The 23,298-nt window shown below is 34.2% G+C and overlaps 1 pseudogene across 1 annotated transcript; it reads right to left on the bottom strand.

Annotated features, from left to right (window-relative positions):
- Nucleotides 1-19,463: 19,463 nt before the first annotated feature.
- LOC309863091 (PTB domain-containing engulfment adapter protein 1 pseudogene) lies at nucleotides 19,464-19,973 on the bottom strand (annotated as a pseudogene). Its single transcript has one exon. The product of its transcript is annotated as a PTB domain-containing engulfment adapter protein 1 pseudogene (transcript).
- Nucleotides 19,974-23,298: the final 3,325 nt, after the last annotated feature.

The raw sequence follows: 23,298 nt of genomic DNA, 5'->3' as shown, positions 1-23,298 counted from the left end.
GATGTACTAAGGTTTGCTTATTAAATCTCTATTATAACAATATCCAATTCTGAGCTGACTTTGGGAGTCTAGTATTAGGAAATTAGAGAAGCCTATTATATTGCTCATGGTGAGATGAGTGAAGTCTTAACAAAAGCAAAATGAACTGTCTTATATAGTTTAAAATTGCACTTAATCCACTCTTAGGTAATACTCTGTATAATCTCTTCACATATTGTTTTCTTTAGGATCAGCCTCGTTAATTTTATTTAAATTTTTAAAAAATGTGAGTATAGTGGACGTAAATTCTAGAGTATTTTCAAGATGTACAACATAGTGACTGGATATTTCTGTACATTATGCTATGCTCACCACAATGTAACTACCATCTGTCACCATACAATGCTATTGCAATACCATTGGCTATATTCTCTTACTGGACTTTATTATTGCTATGCCTTCTTCATTCCATAACTGGAAGCCTTTATCTCCCACTCCCCTTCCTCCATTCCCCACCTCCAATTCCCTCTGGCAACCATTAGTTTGTTGTTCTTCAGCTGCATTTCTGTCTCATTTTTTTTTTTAAGATTTTTTTTATTTATTTGACAGATAAATCACAAGTAGGCAGAGAGGCAGGCAGAGAGAAGGGGGGAAGCTGAAGCTGGTTCCCTGATGAGCAGAGAGCCCAATGCGGGGCTCGATCCCAGAACCCTGAGATCATGACCTTAGCCTAAGGCAGAGGCTTAACTCACTGAGCCACTCTGGCGCCCCTGTGTCTCATTTTTTACACTGGTTAAAAATCTGTGTAGAGGGGCACCTGGGTGGCTCAGTGGGTTAAAGCCTCTGCCTTCGGCTCAGGTCATGATCCCAGGGTCCTGGGATCGAGCCTCGCATCGGGCTCTCTGCTCTGCAGGGAGCCTACTTCCTCCTCTCTCTCTCTCTGCTTGCTTCTCTGCCTACTTGTGATTTCTCTCTCTCTGTCAAATAAATAAAATCTTAAAAAAAATCTGTGTAGAGAATTATAACTGCACTTAAAAATATAAATGTTGTAAGTATAGTATTAGTTTATTAAGAAGCAAAATAATAAAAAAATAAGTAGCTATTAATAAACAAGACGGTTCATTTTGGTCATTCAAGTAAAGGTAACCATCATTTTATTTATGTGTGAAATATTTATTCCATGTAAAGACATCTTTTCCATGTAAAGACATTTATTTCATCTAAGTATATGTGATATGCTTAGATACATCATTTTCTTATTTTCAACCTAATAAATGTCTCCATTTTTGTACTTTTAATCTAGTTTATTATACAGCTCAACTTCAATACCTAATTTGAGCATCACCAAAGACAACTGTTACCGAGAGTATTAGGTCTTGAGAATTTTTAATGTAGAGCTGGGTATTATTGATAAATGAGAGTTACTTATCAGCATTTACCATATAGTGAAATATGAAATTGACTAGTGTAATTTTTCAAAAGCAATTAGTTGTCTAAGTTGAAGATAAGGGATTAAGTATAAAATATTTCTAAAGCAAACTAAGGTAAATTAAACATTACACATTTAAAAGTTTGAACATGACACTTGCAAGCTAACATCACCTTGCAGCATGGTGATGAATGTCAGTGTGCTTCTCCTGGGTAAACAGAGGAAGGAAGTTCAGTATTACAATGACAGCTACAGGCTTTAAATAATTACCTTGAAACATTAGATGATAGGGTATTCCAGTCATTCCGTGTTTCTTTGCTGCAAAAAAGGAAAGTAAGATAAGCCATGCCATTCAAGGTCTATTTAAATGGCATCAGAGCTACCAGAAAATGTCAAACAATCAAGACAATATGAGTTTTCTCCTCTGAAATCATAGATTTTTTTTCAACTAAAATGAAGTTATGTTTTTATCATGACAAACCAATTGAATAGTTAAACATACTTGGTAGGAACTGATTGCTTTGATTCATCATGGCCTTTAATTAACTTGAATTATAACTGTCATTGATTTGAGTGACAACCAGTTATTATAGCACCATGAAGAAACATCTTCTTCCCTTCATATTTGCAGAAATTGATGAAATTTCAGTATGGTTCAAAAAATATTTGTTGAACATCACTACGTGCTATACATTGCACTGTGTACTGCTGCTTTATGAAGTAAGTGAAAGGAACAGAAATGTAAACTAATAACCACAGTTGCTGGACCAGATAATGTGCTAATATCATAACGTCAAACACAGAAGTACTAGAGTGAAGTGGAAACTCTCAGAAAAGGGGGTAATAACTGTTTTTGTATTAGATAACATTTTACATACAGGTGCATCCTGAGCAGAATGGGCAGAAAGTGTAAAGGCACATGTAGTCACAAGAAATTGGTATCTAGAGGTCACAAATCTAGAGAGGTAGTCAAACACTACTCCATAAAGGTTCTAGTTTGTTAAGTTCTAACAAACTTGCAGATAACAGGAAGCCAATGATTATTTTCAAGGAAGGAGTAATTTGGCCTGTTTTGTTTTAGGAATATTTGTTTTGAAGGCAGTTTAGAGAATGGATTTTAATGATGAAAAATATTCCATGAGACCAGATAGAAGGTTAGGGTAACATTCTATCATACGGGCTTTTTGGTACATTGGCTGTGGACATGAGAATAAAAGAGATCTGGAAAATAACAAATAAATACCAACCTTGAATCATTGAGTATGGTCATGTTAGACTCTGGGATAAAGAATACAAGGGGTTTTCTTGAGATCAAATAATGAGTTCTTTTGAGACACAGTTGAATATAAAATTCCTTTGGGATGTCCAATAGGTAGTATGTAGTAAGTAGTTTACTAAATGAATGGAAGGGAGAGGTAGAAGTTTCTATGCATATTTTTCAGACATTAGTATACAGATTAATGCTGCAACTTTTTGTTAGGTCAGATTTATTTGGAGATAATATTTGGAGTGTAAAGAAGATTGCTGAATTCTTATATTAAAGGAGTGGGAAGAGAAAGAGCACATGATCAAGGAAATTAAGGAAAAATAATCAGAAAGCAGGAATGCAAACCAAGGAAAGAATGGCATCATGAAAAGAGAGGTGATTTTTTTTTTTTAAAGGAGTGGGAATAATCAAAATGCCATAAAGTGTTCGTATTGATGAGAACTAAAAAGTATGGAAAGATTTAGTGACTTAACAATTCATGCCCATGATGAGAGTAACTTCAACAAAGATGTAGAAACAAAGAACACATTCCAACATTCTAATCATGGAAAAAAAAATAAATATATGTATACACACACACACACACACACACACTATATTTTTAAAGGATCTGGACACATAAGTGCCTAATAAAGGTTACCTTTATCATCTCTCTAATAAAGAGAGATTCTTTATTCTTTATTCTATATTCCTTATTCTGTATTCTGGTAAAATACATGTCAAAATACATACAGGCCAGTGAAGATTTTAAGTAGCTCCATAGTGATCCTGAAACTTTGGTGCATAATAGGCAGACCACAAATTCTGGTTTTCTTTTCCCTTTTTAAAATCTTCCCTTCATCACAGATGGTATTAGATAGTGGCCATGGATTGTTAGAAGATGGTAAACAGTACCCTTATGTTGTGCTTAACATAGTAAAAATGTTCTATGTTTCAATCAAATCTTATAATTTTTATTGTGCAAATCTTTAATTTCCTTTGTTAAATTTATTCTTAAGTATTTTATTGTTTTTAATGCTTTTGAAAGAAAAGTTAGATTTTCTAGTTACAGTTTGGTACCTGGAATTGGTTTCTATTAAGTGTAATTTCACATAAGTCTGAGACAATTGTGGTTTCTGACTTTATGCTACACAATATTTTTAATTGACAAAATTCTCAATGATCAGTGAAAGAAGAAGAAACTGGAAAAGGGATGAATAAGTGAAGAAAGAGAAGAGAAAGAAGAAAAGAAGGCAAAAGAGAAAGAAGAAAGGAAGGAAAACATCTACCTAGAGAATAAGTATATTTTAATAATTATATAAGGAAAGACTGGTTAGAAAAATCTACCAAATTCATAGAAGCTGCAGTCTTAATTGTGATTGTGTTTGCTTCATGGGACATTTTTTTCCTTCTTAAAATTTTTAGTACTTTTTTTTGGTATTTTCCATAATTAGAGCATGTCTATTTTTAAAATGGAAAAACCTTAATTAAAAATATCACATGTGATGCATTTTTTTTGATTCCTATTTTGAATGCATGTTTTAAAAAGAATTAACTGTTAATAGTGGTTTTGAACAAAGTAATTTATGGCTGTGCAAAAAGTCACCATATTGAATTCAATTTCATAGTTACTTTTGTAAGAAACATATTGGCTTTATGCAGGGGGTATAATTTTCCCAAAACCTTTACTTTCTTTATATGACACAGCAGAAGTATACTAAGTGTTTTGTCTAGTCTGACTTAAAATGATTTCATGCTATTGATGGTCTTACAGCTTCTCACTACATAAGATCTTATATTTTTGTGCTCAATTTTATCATGAATCACTTCCTATTTTACCAACTCCGCCATAAAATTCATTGATATCAGTGGCTAGATGTTCAGAAAATCAAATTCCATACCAAATTTTGGAGACCAAGTTTTGAGTAATTTCTTACATTAAAAATGGTAATGCAGAAGAAACTTGTCTCTCAAAAAATATGGCAAAACAATATTTATTTAACAATTGTCTGAGATAATTGATGTATATTACATGTAATCCACTCAAAAGTAGGTTATGGATAAAGAGACAGAGCTTCAAGGAGGCTAATGGACTATCAGTGATGGGGCTGGCACAGCTCAGTAAGAATCCTGCTTTTTAATTTCTATCACATGGCAGTTCTTTCCACATTAATTAAATCATACAAATGAAAAGAAACATTACTTATAAAAACCTAACAAATGATTAAAAAAAGAAAACAATTTTTTTAAGTCAAATGAACAAGTCCTAGCTTAATCTGTGATCCATAGGCATGTATGTATACACACACACACACACACACACTTTCCCCATGGGAGTTGAACTCAAATTCATGATTCAATCCATTCTACTACTCCCTCTTCACCCTGTCATAATTATTTTACCCAAAAGACTCACAAAATGGAATTGTGTTAGACCCTGTTTATACTTTTTCCAGACATGTCCAATTCTGTCTGAATCACATGTAGAACAGTGTCAACTCTCATGCCCAAAATTCTGATGTACTTCATATGTCTTTGAAACTAGAAACTCATTATTATGTTGTATGGGACTCTTCTGAAATAAGTTATAAAAGAAGCCATTATTGTCATTCATTCTAGTTCATTCAGGTTAAAATAATTGCTTTATATTCAAAAGCATTTGGGTAAAATATCATTGGAAAGTACCCAGGTTTTTAGTAAGTTAAATTATTCTTCCTTTACTTTTAGAGAATGATGAAGAAGACAAAAATATTATTTTTTTCAATAATTTACTTTATTTTTTTAAAGATTTATTTATTTTGAGAGGGAGAGAGAGAGTTGGGGGGGGGTTGTGGGGCAGAGGGAGAGAGAGTCTTAAGCAGAGTCTGTGCTGATTGTGGAACCTGACCCTGAGATTAAGACCTGAGCTGAATCCAAGAGTCAGATGCTTACCTATTGTGCCACCCGCATCCCTCAATAATTTATTTTAAAAGTAAGCATTTCCAAAGATGTCTTGATATCAATATTCTCAGCATAATTTGATTTACTATTTCATTCTATTCTGCAACAATAAAAGTGTACAAAGGGGGACCCTAATAACTAAACCAAAGAATATTTTTTGCACTTATTTTATAGAACTCAAACAAATACAATTACCCACCATTTTCAACAATAATTAAACAAGTTTTCTTCTGAAACACAACTAACAAGAAAATAGTCTTTGTGAAACACCCCATTTCCAAACCCTCCTATTAGATAACTCTGTGCTAGAATTTTCTCACCTATCCTTTTCTCCTGTTTCTGTATGGTGACAGCTCTTTAGCAATCAACTCTTTAAGTTTTCCCTAAACTGTCGTAAAGACACAACCTAAGATTCCTTTTAAGGATGTTAATTATTTTTAACATACACAAACATGTTTCATTTATGGTTAAGTAGGCAACTAATTTTAAAATATGCCTCAGATTTATGCTAAAAGCTGCTTGTTGATAGATCTGTCATAAAGTTTTCCTTCACACTCAAGTAGATGTGACAAAATGTGATGGAAAATACATAAACACGTGGTTCAATAAGACTCCTAAGAGCCCTAGTTAAAAGAGAAAATATTTAAGGAAGAATTTAAGCTTGAAAATTTTAGCTTAAATGATATGTAATCCCAAGAGAAAAAGGAACAGAAAGAGATTTTAACTTTGTTATTAGGGTAAATATAGATCTGTTCATATATTTTATTATTCTAATTTAAGTTTTTAAGAGTTTAAAAAGATCCCCCAAAGAAAATGACATGTACATGATATATGACGTTATTGTTTAATAATATTTTAGAGGAAGAGAAAAACAATATCACTAAGGGGTCGAGATTTAATTTGAGCATTCTACATTCAAAGAATATGTGATATCAAGATCCTAAGAAATAAATTTATTTTTTATTAGAAATAGGTTTTTAAAAGAGACTCACTGGGTGGCAGAATGACAGAGATGCTATTGTAGTGTGTGAACATATCGATTAATGAATTCTGAACTCTTCATGTCTGTTTCATAACCCCTTACTGTAATCAACCCCTTACTATAATCATGAGACAAATAAGCATTCACGATGACTATGACTTGGTGAATACTGAACTGATATCTTCAGGTGATGCTATTTTCATTTTGAAATGTTTTTGTCCTGATATTGTTTTTCTACAATAACGAATAGAAAGTGCAAGGAATACACAGACATAAACAAGTGTTGTGGCCATGACATTTTCACCTCTCCTTGAATATGTCCCCTTTATAAGGGACTATTGCACTGGCTTCATAGCATGGGCAGTTTATTTCTCTGCTTCCTGATTGTATGTTTGGGTAGATAATTTCTTCTGGCCAATAGAATGGCATGGAAATGATTGTGGCAGAGTTCTAAGCCTAGGCATCAGGGGGTCTCTTGTGCTTCTATCTGTTCTAGTTCACCCTTGTTACCACCCCTGGAACAAACTATTGCATCTCCCTTATCGGTTGCAAGAGGGAGATGGAATATGAGTGGAACAGAGCTGCCACCAGTTGAACCAAGCTAAGATCAGCGTCTCCCAGCTGGCTATAAACCCATGAATAAAGCCATCTGAGACTTGTAAAACCACTCATCTCAATCCAGTTGAAGGCAGCCAAATCCTCAGGTGATCTGCAGACTTGTGAGCTAAATACATGCTTACATTTTAAATTTGTTGATATATTATTTGTTATGCAGCATTATGGTGGCCAAAGACAGCTGTTGGAAGTATGGCTTGTTTCTTTTTTAAAAATTTAATTCCAGTATAATTAACATCTTGTGTTATACCAGTTTTGGGTATATAATATAGCGATCCAACAATTCTGTATGTTACTCAGTGCTCATTATGATAAGTGTGCTCTTAGTCCCTTGCACTTATTTCATCTGTTCCCCACCTACCTTCCCTCTGGTAACTAACAGTTTGTCCCCTATGTTTAAGAGTCTGGTTTTTTGTTGTTGTTGTTGTTGTATCTTTTTTCTTGTTTATTTTTTTTTGTTTGTTTCCTATATCCTGTATGTGAGTGAAATCATATGGTATACATTTTTCTCTGACTTATTTCACAAAATACCTTCTAGATCCATCTATGTTTTTGCAAATGGAAAGATTTTATTCTTTTTTATAGCTGAATAATATTCCTCTCTCTCTTTCTCTCTCTCTGTATATACACACACACACACACACACACACACACATCTCCTTTATCCATTTATTTATTGATAGATACTTAGGTTATTTCCATAATTTGGCTATTATAAATAATACTGCTATAAACACAGGGATGCAAATATCTTTTCAAATTAGTGTTTCTGTATTGTTTGGATAAATACCCAGTAGGGGAATTACTTGATCATACAGCAAATCTACCTTTAATTTTTTCAGGAAACTTCACAATGTTTCCCACAGTGGCTGCACCAATGTGCATTCCAATGAAGAGTGCACAAGTGTTCCTTTCTCTCCACATCCTTGCCGACACTTGCTATTTCTTGTCTTTTTGATTCTAGCCATTCTGACCAGTGTGAGATAATATCTCATCGTGGTATTGCTTTGCATTTCCTTGATGAAGAGTGATGTTGAGCATCTTTCATGTGTCTGCTGGCTATCTGTATGCCTTCTCTGGAGAAATATTTGTTCATGTCTTCTGAGTATGGCTTCTTTTTTTGAAGATATTTGCACAAATGGAGATCACCTTGCAGGCTGCTACAGTGTTTGTGTGTCCAGTGATCTGAATCAGTTATTTGAAATGAAAATGGTAAGTAAAGGAGAGATATGAAAGACATTTCAAGCAGAGTATGGGTCAAATTAGAAGACTTAATGCAAAGTGAAAAGAAAAAAGATAGATTAATAAGAAAATGAATATGTAATTTCTAGATCTTCACTGTCTAATAGAGAAGCCATTAGCCACATATGATAATTTAAATATAAGTTAATTAAAATTAAGTAAAATAAAAAATTAGTTTCTCATTCTCACTAGCCACGTTTCAAGTGCCCAATAGCCACATATCCTTAGTGGCTACCATAAGGAAAGTTCATAAAACATTTTGATTATTGCACAAAGTTTCATTAGACAGTGCTAAGGCAGCACTATCTAGATGACCAAAGGCTTTCTGAGCCTAAGTTTCTTTATCTTCCTTATGAACATAATAATTATTGCCATAAATATCCCCTGATATAGTAGTGAAGATTCAACTTAATGCATGAAAGCACTTTGCAAACCGAAAAAGATGCTTTGTAAGTATAAGGCACTACTGTTGTTGTTTAGTAGAATGATCATTATGCCTTTGACTATAAAAAGAAATCCTTATATCACAAAGTCTGTAGGGGTTGGATTCACTGAGATAGCCAGTGACCTTGGTAATTGCTCTTACTCTTAGGAAGCAAACCTAACAATATCAAAAAGTCAATTTCTTATGAATGAAAATTAAAATTATTGCTCTTTCAGTGACTTTGAGTGTATCTGAGGGATAAGAAATCTTATATATTAATGTTTGGAACTCAGTAATATTTATTGAAGTTATAAATGACTTAAAAATAATTTTCCAGGGCAAAAATTAATTCTAATAAGATGACAAGTTGTGGTTTCAACAATCTCCATATTTTTATGAAGTTAATTCATTATTTTATTTATTTCAAGTGAATATATACAAGTAAACTCCTTAGTTCAAATTATTAGATACCTTATTCCTTGATATTTTTGTAAATTCAGATACTTTATACCATGTTGACAAATATAGCGAAAACTAGGAGTGACATTCCTTCAAATTTCAAATATGTGACCATAAAGTAGGTCCTGTAAACATACTTTCATCATTGGATCAGGAGCTGGATGATGCGATATTTAACTTCTTTTCTTCATACTGCTGAAATGCTAGAAATGTTGAAGTTGAAAGGAAACTGAGACACAAATCGTCCAATCTACCAAGTGTTTTAGATGGAGGTCCTAAGGTTCATGGTCATACCTCTAGGACCTAACAGATAATTCACTAATCAGGGGCAATTCTATAGTTCCAAGTTGAGAATTCTTTCTAGTATATCAGGCAGCCTTTATGAAGGAAGATTAAAAAAAATGCTTAATTTTAGTTCTTTAAGCACAGATCACCAAGCCGGGGGTGGGGGGGGGGGGGGGATGGCAGTGCACTAGCTGAATAATGCGGGTAGAAGTGCTTTTTATACCTAAACATAATTTTATAGTAATTACAATAAACATGTAAAGTTAGAATATCTTATATTAAAATGTGGTTTTCCATTCTCTTTTGAAAAACCAGGTTACATCATGCGAATATTCCCAAATGTGTGGTGTCAACATCCTGACCCTGGAGAGTTCTCCAGGCCCCCACCCACCACCAACCAGAAGATCTATGCTCTTAGTGTATCACAGTCTCCGTTCTCTCCAGTTTTTTGTATAAAACCTGTTTTCTCCTTCATGTTATCTCCCTGCTCTCTGTATCAGTTAGATCTTTTGATCTCTGCCTTAAGGCAGGTTACATCTTCAGTGGTCCCTTACCTGAGATTATATCTTCTCTTCAGAAATGGGAAGTGAAAGGTTAACACAAGGACACAGGACTGGAGAGTGAAGGGCTGCTCCTGATGGAACAGCTAGAAGCAGTTAGATTCAGGCATGTCAAGGTAATTTTGATTCTTATACTTTTATAATATCGGGATGCTATCTCTCCCTACCATTTAAATTTGACTTTGCATGGTGGCCATGCCATCTCTGGGTATAAAATAACTCACCTGGTTTTTCTTTTCCTGGAAATCGCCTGAATAGCTATTTTCTGAATAATGACTGTGACTGGAAACTCAGGACTCAATAATTTAAAAATTCTTGACGGTTCCCCTGGCTTCTCTCTTTACACCCATTCCCTGTTGAGAATAAAAATGTGGAGGCACCTAACTGAATGTTTGAGCATATTCTTGTTTATACTGATGCACAAGTCCCCAAGGTCTGTCTCTAGCATTGTCCTGCAAGCAACACACATTTATCAGCAGCATATTCCAACTCCCTGGTGTAATCAATTCTCCAGAGAAATCTGATTTTTAATTAAGTGTAGCAGAAGGTTTACTTTTGTTCTAGAGCTGATTAATCAGAACTTTGTTATTTGTGTTGCAAAAGGGAATAAATTAGCTATACCTTTAATTAGACAGAGAGAAATTTACTTTGACATCTAGCCAAAACAAGAGCACATGCTCCAAGACCGAGATATAGGATGGTTGAAATATTCCATATAGCAAGTGATGCCTGCATCACTTTTGGTAATAAAACATATGCCTTTTGATAATAAACATACTAACTGGAGAGTTCTGCACTGTGTATTCACTGACTTCCTTATCTTATCAGAGTAAATTATTTTATTTTTTATTTTAACTCTCATAATTTTTTTTCCCTCAAATATCTCCCACTGAACTTCAAATTGCTCTCATTGAATTTTTGGGGTGAAAATAAAGTCAAATACTTTCCTCACTGTATTGTCAGAGAGGACTGGAATAATAAAATATCTGCGACTGGTGGCTTCAATAACAAAAAAATTATTTTCTGACAGCTCTGGAGGCTAGAACCCAAGATCAAAGTCTGACAGGACCGGTTTCTGGTGGGAGCTCTCCCTGGCTTACAGATGGCCACCTCCTGGCTGTGTCTTTACTTTGTAGGGGAGAAATAAGAGTGAGTCTCTGGTTCTCTACTTCTTTTAAAATCCATTTACCTATTCTCTTACCCACCTTTCCCTTGGCAGCTACCAGTTTGTTCTTTGTATTTGAATCTCTTTGTTTCTTGGTTGGTCTCTTTTCTTATAAGGACACTAATCCCATGGGATCCGGGACCCATTCTACTGACCTCATTGAAACTTAATTACCTTCTAAATGTCCTATCTCTAAATACAGTTATGTTGAGGGTTAGAATTTCAACAAATGACTTTTAGGGGGACACAATTCAGTCCACAGCTTTCACATAAGTCCTCTTATTCCCTCTTGTCCATTATCTTTATCTTTTTTTTTTTTTTTTTTTTTGAGTAGACTTTGAGGCCAGTGTGGTACCTTTGTTGAATATCTTTGGCTTTTGTCAACACAAAAAGTTAAATTATAAGCATGGAAACCCAGGGCTTCTTCTCCCCTGGTCCAGATATCTCAGCTTTCTGTCATCTACTCCTCCTTACATACAACTTCCTTCAGTTTTTCCTATCCAGGAAACAGAACTCTCAGAATCCCAATTAATGTCTTATCTGATAATAGAGGAGAGTCCTGACTGCTGGGCAATAAACTGAAAGTGTGGCCACTTAGACATTCTGAATTTGAATCCTTCATGTGAAGCTTGAAATAAAAACAAAAACAAACAAAAAAAGTTAAATATAGAGGCCATTTTTTCACAATAAATTTCAAAAACTCCTGTTATCCACCATAATGTGTTATTTTTTCAAGCAGCTTTTTAGAACTGGAAAGCTTATAAAGGAAAGAAACAGACACAGAGATGAGTACACTTAGATACACATAGACTGTGTGTACTAAGGGTACGTGCATAATCTCTTTGAATCCTTTCAAAACCCTCTATAGTAAATTCTTTCCAATCATTCTATTTTAACGGAGAAAACTGAGGTTCACACAGAAGTGATTTTCTCAAGTTTACAAGCTTTGTAAGTTTGTAAAGTAGGATTCTAATCCAGCTTTGCTGGACACCAGACTGGAGGAAGACTCCTAAGTGGACCCAGAGTTATTACTTTACTTTTTATATAAAAGCTAACTTCATAGTGCCAAGAATAAGCAAATATAGATCAGTCTAAATAAGTAATATGAGTCTTCCTTGTGTGAATGGATTTTTCCCTTTGCCTTTGTGGCCTTGAAGCTCTAAACCAAATGGGAATCCTAGTACACCAAGCTGATCATTCTACTGAAACACTTATATATTCATTTCTGACATTCTGCTTCTACTTTTATTTTCTATCTAAGACCATCTATTTTGAAGTAACCCACTAAAATTTTCTTGGAAGGGAGTGAGGATATTAAGTTCAAACTGCCAATATTCTGCCTTACTTATTTCAGGAAAAATCTTGTGTTATGCAATTCCTAAAGTCTATGTCAGACACAGAAAATGTGTTTATAGAAAGAAGAGCCAAAATGTTAATATCTTTAAATTATACTCTTATTTGGTGAAGTTAAAAATTAAAAAAAAAGTTACACTTTTTAAAAGTATCAATTTAGAAAAAGCATATTTCAAAATTTTGGAAGAGTCATGTACATATACAGCTTATTTATTTCTTTTACCCAACAAATATTTATTAAATGCTATATTTTGGGCTACATCCTGGAGACAAACGTTGATTAAGTTCTCATAAAGTTTACAGTGCAGTGAGAATGGCAAACATTAATCAAATAACCACACAAACAAGTAAAATTAATCCTGACAGATGCTAAAAAAGCACAGATTTTATGTTACTGTGTCTACGGTAGAGGTATTAGACAAAGTCAGGAAGGTCAGGGAAGGCTTTAGCAGGTGTCTAAAAAATTAGGATTAATAAGCAAAGAAGAGAAAGAGGCACAGCATGAGAAGGGGAAATATTGTAAAGACTCTTACTGGAGGGCAGATGACATCTTGACTCTTAGGGAAACTCAAGGTCATGGGTGGGAGGCAAGTGACATAATCATATTAAGGTTTTGGAAAGCTCATTCTGGATATAATATAAAGAATGAACCAGCCATTTCTAGGAGCCCATTGTAATAGTCTAGGTGAGAGTTAAAAGTAGATAATGGTAGCTAGAGTTTCTTGCATATGCCACAGTTACCTAAACTATGGTTTTCATGAATTGGTTCCTGAAAAAAAGGAAGTTGCAAACGTGTTGGAGTTCAGAAATTTGTTTTATGATTTTTAAAATATTTTCCCCATTTTTTATTTTTGAAATAGTTTTAGATTTGTAAAAACCAGAGAATTTTAATATATTCTTCTATACTCTTAACATAGATTTTTCACATGCTCTCATCTTAGATAACCACAATGTAATTCTCAAACCCATGAAATTAATATCATTGTAATGCTATTAGCTAATTTGTCTATCATATTCAAATCTAGCTGATTGTCTTACTTATGTCTTATATCTGATTTTCAGGCATTGATCTACAGTCATATATTGCATTTTGTTGTCACGACACCTTAGTTTCCTTTAATCCTGAACAGTTTCTCAACTTTGCCTTTCATAATCTTGACACTTGCTAAGAGTACTGGAGAGTTATTTTGTAGAATGACCTTCAATGTGAGATTGTCTGATGTTTCTTCCTGATTAAGTTTAGGTTTGGCAAAAATATACAGAAGGGCTTTTGTGCCCTCTGTGCAGCATCATTTCCAGAGACACATAGTGTTAATATTCTCACTGGTGATGATATTAATTTTGATCACTTGGATAAGATGATGACTGCCATATTTCTCCACTGGAGAATTACTGTGACTCTTTTTCTCCTTGTAATTAATAATTATCTTGAGGGGATATAACTGGAGACTATGTAAATACTGTGTCTCATCATTTTTGCCCACTAATTTTATCATCTATTGATGAGTCTTGCCTAAAACAATTATTAGTATGGTACTTGCTAAATAATGAATTTTCTCTTTTCATCATTTTTTCTAAGTATATTGTTTGGAATTTCATGGTAAAGAAGAGTTTTCCTTTTTCCCTCATTTACTTTTTATTCAGTCATTTTTTTATGTCAGTTATTTATTTATATTTATATTATTTATTTTTAAATATTTGTATTTGTTTATTATTTTATAATTCAATTATTTATATAATTTGTTTTTCTTTAGTCAATTATTAAATAAATATGTTTATTTTTATTAAATATTTTATATCTTTCAATTATTTATTTATATAATTTTAATTTATTTCTATCTCTATATTCTATTTTATAGTTATTAATAAACTAGTGGATACTTGGCTTATTCTATACATTATAGTCTATTACTATCATTACCTTATTTTTTTCCCTTAAATTGTCCTAGATTTGGCATTTGGAAGTCCCTTTGAGTTGACTCTTGTTCCTTTGGACATGTCTTTATCATTAAAAAATGAGAAATGCATTTACTTCATGGCACTACAAGTTTGTCCAAGATTACCTTGTACTTTCCCTGTCTTACTCATATACTATAATGCCATTTATTTAAGAAAGAGAGCTAAAGAATCTCTAATATGTTGATCCTCAAAAAGTGCTCTCAATATAGAATAAAACTAAACTTCTACACTAGTCATATACTGATCTAAATGTAGAAGTCACTCTTAATGGAGCAGAGTATTTCAAATTAGTTGCAGAAGAGCTAAACTCTTAAGAAAGCCAAACACATTTTATAACCAATATAGGAAATACATTTCTATGATAGAAGCTAATAAAAATTTAATTCATTTTAACTCAGGCAGTAGGAGTGAGATGGGGAGCGAGACAGAACACATGTGAGGATAACTCATTTCTAAAACCCAATGTCCAGACAAATATCTATGTTCTAGAGAGATTCCTTAACACTATTTCTCTGTAGAGTAACCCCATCCAAGAAAACCGCCCAGACTGCAGGGTTTGTCTTCTCCTGGGAATGTCAGGTCTAAGAATTAGTTACAAAGCATTACACAGCAGGAGAACTAAAGGAGCCAGTCCATAAAAACTCAACTCTCTAAGCCTAAATTTGAGGGTGTGGAGTTCAGGAAGTGATTGTTGGCCATACCATTTCATCAGCCTTTGGAGCATTTAGACAGATTAAATATTTGATTTAACACATATTAGAAGACAATGTGATAATATAACTCCTCTATGGGACTTGGAATGCAGCCAAATATTTAGGCAAACATGGTCTAGGAGGAAGTCACTGAAATGTGCAGCAGCAAGAGCAAGGGGAAAACAGGGCCACGGAGCTTCAGAATATAATACATACAGATACAGACACATGTTAACATAAACATTAATATCAATAATTTTTCTTTTAAGATTTTATTTATTTATTTGAGACAGACAGAGAGAGAGCACAGGCATAGGAGGATCAGAGAGAGAGAGGGAGAGGCTGACTTCTCGTTGAGTAGAAAGTGCTACATGGGGCTCCATCCCAGAACCCTGGGATCAAGACCCAAGCTGAAGGCAAATGCTTAACTAACTGAGCCACCAAGATACCCTACATTAATAGCAATTATTTTTCAATAAACACAAGTTAGGAGAAAGTTAAAAAGGAAAGCAATATATATCTGAACTATCTTCTTTAAAAAAATATAGCATTAATCATTATTTTGGTGATCATTTTGTTTCTATAGAAAGTGGCCTTCTTCATCTTTTTTTAAAAAAATCATTTATTCTCAGCAAAATCAAATGTATCATTAAGTTTACATAGAAATACAATTTTCAACTGGATCTTTATAAAAATACACTGGTGAAACAAAAGTTCATAATTAATGACCAATTATGTACTCTTCAGTCATGCCAGTAGCAGAATTGATTACCATTAAAAATTGGTAAAGTGACATATTTAAGCGTGCAAATACCATATTAGTACTCTTTTGTGTTACCATTGATGATAAAGGGCCACCAAATATATACCTATTACATAAAGCATTTAAAGTACAATAAAAATACAAATTCTGTCTGTTAAAAAAAGTCATTGATACAACTTCTAACATCCTCATTATACAAATTCTAAAACACTATATGACAAAAAATTATATTCTTCTTTATGAAACATATACTAACCTTTAATTAAGATACAACTTAACAGATAACAGAAAACAAATAAGGCTTAATATATATCATAGAACATTATGAAGATTATTACAAATATAGATTTGTAGATTACAAATATAGATTTGAAGATTAACAAATATAATATTGCATAAGTGTATTTAATTTCTTTTCCTAGTGAATATGTACCTTTAGCATTTGACAAAAATTCCCGTGAATAAAAGAAAACTCAACGGGCACCTGGGTGGCTCGGTGGGTTAACCCTCTGCCTTCGGCTCAGGTCATGATCCCAGGGCCCTGGAATCAAACCCTGCATTGGGCTGTCTGCTCAGCAGGGAGTCTGCTCCCCTTCCTCTCTCTCTGCCTACTTGTGATCTCTGTCTGTCAAATAATAAAATAAAATCTTTTTTTAAAAAAAGAAAACTTGGTGTGGTGTATAAATAATGAATTTTTGGAACACTGAAAAAATAAAATAAAATTTAAAAAATTAAAAAAATAAAAGAAAACTCTATTTTTGAGAATTACCCCAGTCTAAGCTCACATTTTCATTAATTTAATCTATTTTTATGATGCAATGAACCAAAGTATAAATTTTAATCATAGGTTCTTCTTGCACTGAGTACCAGTTAAAGTCCATTACATAATGGGCAAAGGTATAGAAAACATTTTTAAAGGTCAGAGTTCATCAGCACATTATGAACTAAGTACAAGAAAATTTTATTGTTCATTTTAACTCAAATTGAGAAGCCACTTGATTTTTGTAAAAAATGGAATTCTGACTTCAACAAAAACAAATACAAATTAATATTGCTAAATAATACTGATGATTCATAAAGAATAATTGCTACAGATTTTAAAATATCAAAATTAATGGTGCATCACAAAATAAAATATGGTGAGAAAATATTTATCAAAGGAGAAAATATGAGAATAATATTATTCAGTGAGAAAAAAATGTATTTGGTAAAGTAAATGTGGGTAATAGATATTGCAACTATAGATAACATATATTCCAAATGATTTTTTTAAACTTTTTTTTTTTTAAGATTTTACTTATTTATTTGACAGAGAGAGTCACAAGTAGGCAGAGAGGCAGGCAGAGAGAGAGAGAGGAGGAAGCAGGCTCCCTGCCAAGCAGAGAGCCCGATGCGGGACTTGATCCCAGGACCCCGAGATCATGACCTGAGCCGAAGGCAGCAGCTTATCCCACTGAGCCACCCAGGTGCCCAAATGATTTTTTTAAAGACTAGATCAGATGATGTTTAGATGTTTAGCAATAAACATAGCTCATATGAAATTAAATTTTAAGTGTTTTGTAATGAGTGAATTTTTGTTTTTTCCATTATCCTTATTTATGAAATAAAAGATTAAGAGTAAACCAATGATAATAGCTAACATTATTACTTTGCTTTTACTAATAAATATAATTATTTGGTTTAATTATTTTGAAAATTATATTTTTGCTTTTGCTTATTTTACCCACTAAAAATGACCTTGTGGCATTGTATTTGAAGTTTACATTTTGCCAATGATATGAACATTTAATACATAAAATAACATCTGTGTATGCATGGTAACATGCTTATTGGTTTAAATATAGAACATATTTAGTTTGGCATTGGTATATCTCCTCAAGACTTTGAAAGCAGACAAAGTCAATTATCATATGGTTTCACTTACTTGTGGAACATAAGGAGTAACATGGAGGACATTAGGAGAAGGAAATAAAAAGTGAATTGGGGCAAATTGAAGGGGGGGATGAACTATGAGAGACTGTGGACTCTGAGAAACCAAGATGCCCTTCAATGGATGAATGGTTAAGGAAGATGTGGTCCATATACACTATGGAGTAATACGCCTCCATCAGAAAGGACGAATACCCAACTTTTGTAGCAACATGGATGGAACTGGAAGAGATTATGCTGAGAGAAATAAGTCAAGCAGAGAGAGTCAATTATCATATAGTTTCACTTATTTGTGGAGCATAACAAATAGCATGGAGGACAAGGGGAGATGGAGAGGAAAAGGGAGTTGAGGGAAATTGGAAGGGGAGGTGAACCATGAAAGACTATGGACTCTGAAAAACAACCTGAGGGATTTGAAGGGGCGGGGGGGTGGGAGGTTGGGGGAACCAGGTGGTGGGTATTAGAGAGGGCACGTATTGCATGGAGCACTGGGTGTGGTGCAAAAACAATGAATACTGTTACGCTGAAAAGAAATAAAAAACAAAACAAAACAAAAAACCAGGATTTTAGAGGGGAGGGGATGGGGAGATGGGGGATCCTGGTGGTGAGTATTAAGGAGTGCACGTATTCCATGGAGCACTGGGTATTACACATAAACAATGAATCTTGGAACACTGCATCAAAAACTAATGATGTATTTTATGGTGACTAACATAACACAATAAAAAAAAAAAACACTTTGGAAGGTATCATCAAGGTATGGCTTTTGGGGGTCAACAATAACCTATCAGCCTGGAAAATGAACACAAATTTCAAGATGCTAATTACTCAGAACTCAGACAAAAACAGATATTTGGATAATTTGTTTTTTGATTATAAATTCATCTACAAGAGAAACAGAAAGGAACATTAAATTATGACTTACTTTTCGGTGAGTTGTTTTTAAAATAAACATTATAGATTGATAGTGGAAGACATTCTACTAAAATAATTTTCAAAAAGTAAAGATCTTGAAAAATATATTGGCACACATATACTACCTGTCATAAACTAATAAGGAATGATGTATATGCATATAAAACAAATTTAACACAAATCTGGATCTCTTGTTCTTGACATTAGCACCTGCTATCTCATGTTTCAAGATAAAAGACTGTGCCTTCCAGGAGTTAGTCGCATTCTAAATCACTCCTGCATCTCCTCTAATTTTGACTGATGGAAATTGAGAGGGAAAACCCCTGCTCCACAGTTAAATGGGTCAAAGGGTTCTGCTTTAAATGAGTTCCGTTGATCTCAGTAGATCTACTAGGTATTGGAGGTAGCTATATCCCATTGCGAGTAGATGTCAAAGATGTGTATGATATTGGAGAAAATGGTATCGTATCAAAGATGTCAGTGGAGGATGACTTAGGTGTCACACTGACGCTGGAGATGTTGATACTTAGGTTATTCTTAACTGGCTTTCCAAATCTTGTACTTTTTTTTTAAGTTCCATATTTTCAGTTCCTAAGTCTTGAATTCTTTTCTGTAATCTTGCAATATGTTTTCTTGTTTCAACATCTTTTCCTCCAGATTCTGGAAATCTCCTGTATGCCAGGTCAAATGCTTGGCCAATTCCTAAAGTTATTTCTTGAGCACAATTTTAATTGTCAAATACACAACACAAATATTTATTTGACTCAGAATCTTTACATATGAAAGTGAATATCCTCTTGTCAGTTTTGTCATCTGCACAAAATAATATTCTATGAAGCTGGAAATTGTGTTGGCCTTCCTTTGTTTTCGGTTCTGGAACTTTGTCTCCATGTACTGGTATTTGCAGCTCAACTTGAGGAATTTTCTGGCCTTCCGATTTCTTGATAGGTCTTGGAAAATTGAGTTTCCTGACAGCACCTCCCACAACTTCTGTTCCTTTAGGCTGTTCCACTTCTGTACTGCCAAGAAACTGCATTATAGGGAATGTAACGTTTTGATAAACTTCAGGCATATGTATCCATGTTTTGTCTTTCTTCCTGCTAACAGCATAGTTCCTGATGATCAGCCGAATAGATATTCAGTTCAATCACATATTATATCCTGGGAGTGCTGGAATATGGTTGAAAGAATAGGCAGACTCTTGACTTTGAATAGTTTCAATCATACAGGTGTCCTCTGAGTTCTTCAATCACTTTCTTTCCTGAGTGACCCGTGTGGTCGGGTCAGCCTTTGGGCAGGGGTGTGGAGAGCTTCCGTGTCCTTTGAGCCGGGTGATCTCTGCTCCTACTCAGCCCACGCACTCTTTCCGTGGCTGTGAGGGAAAGTTTTTTGATATCAGCAATGGTGCTAGATGGGGGACCATTCAGCTGGGGGACTTTCTTCATCTGTTTTAAGACATGATTCATTTATAGAGAATATATTTAAGAAATCAGGAACAAGGGCACCTGGGTGGCTTAGTCAGTTGAGCACCTGCCTTCAGCTCAGGTCATGATCCCAAGGTCCTGGGATTGAGCCCAATATCAGGCTCCCTGCTCAGTGGGGAGCCTGCTTCTCCCTCTCCCACTCTCCCTGCTTGTGTTTCCTCTCTTGTGTCTCTCTCTCTGTCAAGTAAATAAATAAAATCTTTAAAAAAATCAGAAGCTGCTGTGATAGAGCAGATAGCTAGTTTCCGCTTTCTTCACATGTCTTTAGCTCATGTTCTGTTCTTGAACACGATTGTGTAGACTTAAGAAGACCAAACAAGATTGCTAGTGTGACATCTCCAATCTCCTACATAAAAGAACTGATCCTGTAGTTCCCAGGGGCAATTTATGAAAGAGTTTGTTCACTTAATGACATATCCATCTTACTTTAGGATATAGCTATAATTCTTTGTGTGCTCAGTATGCTGCTTCAGAGCTTATACATTCAATGAAATAAAAAATAGCAGGTATTTTTCTTAAACTAGACTATGACTATGTTTATGACTATGTTTGAAACCATTGTTAGTAGAGTACTGGTAGGGCAAAAGAGCACAGGATCTGCCATTAATAGCAATATTAAATGGTAAAAGAACTATTTATATAAATAGTTATGAGATAATGGTACAAGTCATTCAATTTTATCTTAGAAAATATTTATTTGAATATTTAGCTTGTTTTTTTGTTAGTTATATCCAAGTATCTTATATTCAAGTCTTGATATCCACCTGCAAGTAAGAAAGCCTGGTTTGTCTTATATCTGTCACTTTCTTTCAATGTTTATCTTAGTTTTCAGCTACTGAATGACTGCAGAATAAAAAGTTCCTTAAAAAAATCCCAAGTAGGGACACCTGGGTGGCTTAGTGGCTTAAAGCCTCTGCCTTAGGCTCAGGTCATGATCCTGGGGTCCTGGGATCGAGCCCCACATTGGGCTCTCTGCTCAGAGGGGAGCCTGCTTCCTCCTCTCTCTCTCTCTGCCTGCCTCTGTGCCTATTTGTGATCTCTGTCTGTCAAATAAATAAATAAGATCTTTTAAAAAAATCTCCAGTAAAAGATACTAAGGAATAAAACTGTAGAAATTATAAATAAAACTGATTTTAAAAGATTATGGTCGAGCTCTTCTGTTTTGAATTATTCTCAATTTTGATTATTAATGCTTTGGTGGAGACCATAAGCCAAAATATTATGAGGTGAGAGTATAAGACATGATATGTTGTACTTTCATAATATTTCCCCTTTCAAAGACGTTAATATTGGCATCAAATCTGTGAGGAGACAAGAGTAATAATTGGATGAAGGAGTGAATGATGGAATACCTTATTTATTGGAAATAGAGAATGTGTAGGGATACAAAGGCAGATTGAAACTTAAAAATCACAAAAAACTCACCGTGTTTCCTCTTATTTTTTTGGTCTTCCACTTATGCCCTTCATTCAAAGTGTGACCTGAGTGTAGTAAAAATAATATTAATAATTCATTTTGAATGCTAGTCAAGAAGTTACATCAGCTTCTCATTTGAAGACTTTTGAATGACAGATGTAGTTCAATTGCCTGAGCATCTAAATTGATTCTGTAATATAATTGCTGGAAGACCACAGATGAGGAAAATGATTTATGTCTCTCTATGCAATTTTTTCTAGTCTATGTCTATCATTTTGTTGAGATAGAAACATCTGAAAAGTTGTTATCTGTAGACTAAGCATCAAATAGAATTTGGCACTTTTCTACTGCATATGACTTAAATGTCTTTGGTCGGCATATTTTGTATCCTACCTCTTCTTAATAACGTAGGGAGAGCCAACTTTACTGAACACTCATATTACGGAGAACATAGAGATATTGATAAATGCATAATCATAAATCAAAATGACTGAAAATTTCCAGTCATGGTACAATACAAACATGAATATTTATGTCCCTAAGTAATAAATATTCTCCCTATAAATTAATTGGTTGGCATATGATTTAGAAATCGGTATTTGTTAATTTTGTTGGCCTAAGTCTGTCCTCTGGGCAAACTAAATAAGATTTGCAGATCTGCAAAATTAAGAATCAGCTTAGAATAGCTTCTCCTGGTGACATCTGAAAGTAATATGTCGGTAATACATTTACACATCACTCAAGAAAAGCTAATACAAATATAAAGTACTAGGAAGCCAGGAGTAGAAGACAAGAAATTATGTAGATCTTCCTAATTCAGAAATGAACCCACCTGCTTACTTCTCAATTGTTACAGTGTCTCCTCAAGAGTTTCTTAAGCATTTGCTGCCTGATGATAAACAGGTCGTCTCAGATATTGTTCATTGACACAGAACACCTTTGTGGTTTCCGCACATTAAAAGCAACAAAAAATTCATTGCCATTTTACAGCTGCAGACAAATGTTTTTGTGAATGCACATGGCATACCTTCTGGGCCTTCCAGAATTAAGTCATGACATAGATAGTTGAGGGTTAGTTTCCAGAGAAATGTAGAGACCTATGGGACTAAGGCTGCTGTTAGCTAATAATTTTCAGCTGGACGTACTACATCCATTCAACAAATAGTGCCCTTGCATCTAGATATGCCCTCTGTAGCTATTCCTCCCACTGTCCCTTCCAGTGGAGAAGGACCTTTGCTACATAATTTAACGTGAGGAATAAACGTGATGCCCCATGTGACGTTGCTGGTGTATGCTATTGCCGAGTAAATACTAGGCTTTCCTCTTAATATTGTCCTTGTTTCGATTTGGAGAATCACTACCTAGTGAGGATTATGCTTTGGGGAGTTGTGTCTTTCTTATCGCTTTGGAATGGGAACACCATAAAATATATTAGAACCAAAGACACGCGAAACATATCAA

Source organism: Mustela nivalis, assembly GCF_964662115.1.
Source record: "Mustela nivalis genome assembly, chromosome: 4".
NCBI lineage: Eukaryota > Metazoa > Chordata > Mammalia > Carnivora > Mustelidae > Mustela > Mustela nivalis.
This window is presented reverse-complemented; position numbering and strand designations above follow the sequence as displayed.